This window comes from Cynocephalus volans, chromosome 16 (genome assembly GCF_027409185.1).
Source record: "Cynocephalus volans isolate mCynVol1 chromosome 16, mCynVol1.pri, whole genome shotgun sequence".
Lineage (NCBI taxonomy): Eukaryota > Metazoa > Chordata > Mammalia > Dermoptera > Cynocephalidae > Cynocephalus > Cynocephalus volans.
Window position 1 is genome coordinate 23,797,087 of NC_084475.1, and position 989 is coordinate 23,798,075.

The 989-nt window shown below is 39.7% G+C and overlaps 1 pseudogene; it reads left to right on the plus strand.

Moving 5' to 3' along the window:
- Positions 1-216: 216 nt before the first annotated feature.
- LOC134365199 (adapter SH3BGRL-like) lies at positions 217-562 on the plus strand (annotated as a pseudogene).
- Positions 563-989: the final 427 nt, after the last annotated feature.

Below are 989 nucleotides of genomic sequence, written 5' to 3' on the forward strand. Positions count from 1 at the left end.
AGAGAAATTAGTATCACTTGAATCTTCACTTTGGGACTTAGGGTCAATAATTGCTCAGGACGTGTAAAGATAAAATCTTTATCTTCTGTGATGCTTCTGTCTCTGCTCTGAAGCCCTAGTGAGAGTTCAGGTCAGAGAGGTGTCCTTTCGAGCCGTTGCTGCAGCTGCTCCGCAGCCGTTTTCAGGACCCAAACAACCGAAACCGCTGTTCCCAGAATGGTGATCCGTGTATATATTGCATCTTCCTCTGGCTCCACGGCGATTAAGAAGAAACAGCAAGATGTGCTTCGTTTCTTAGAAGCCAACAAAATAGGATTGGAAGAAAAAGATAATCGCAGCCAATGAAGAGAATCGGAAGTGGATGAGAGAAAATGTACCAGAAAACAGTCGACCAGCCACAGGGTACCCCCTGCCACCTCAGATTTTCAATGAAAGCCAGTACCGTGGGGACTATGATGCCTTCTTTGAAGCCAGAGAAAATAATGCAGTATATGCCTTTTTAGGCTTGACAGCACCACCTGGTTCAAAGGAAGCAGAAGCCCAGGCAAAGCAGCAAGCATGAAACTTCAGCTTTCTGCCTTTTAAGCATCTTGAAAAACAAGTCTCCGTTGCTTTTATACAATAACCAAATTATCTTGGCTTCAAAAGAAATAGGCTTATTGTTGAAATAATAGATTAGTTGGTGTTTTCACATGCGAACAATCAAAATGAATACATAATTAAATGTGAACTTTATGGTGAGGAGAATGGGAGATGATAATAAAATTTTAAGTAGATCTCATAGAATAGTATTGTTCTCTGCCAAGGCATTTTTAGGCACTTCAGTGATTTTTACAAAGAAAGCACCCTATGCCTTTTTTGGTATTATTATTGCAGCTTAAGTATATCTGCAGCTTAATGTTGAGGAATTTTTAAAAAGAGAAAGAGAGAGAGAATATCTGTCTCTTGTTCCCAAATTGCCTCATTAACTTACTGTACAAGAATAAGTA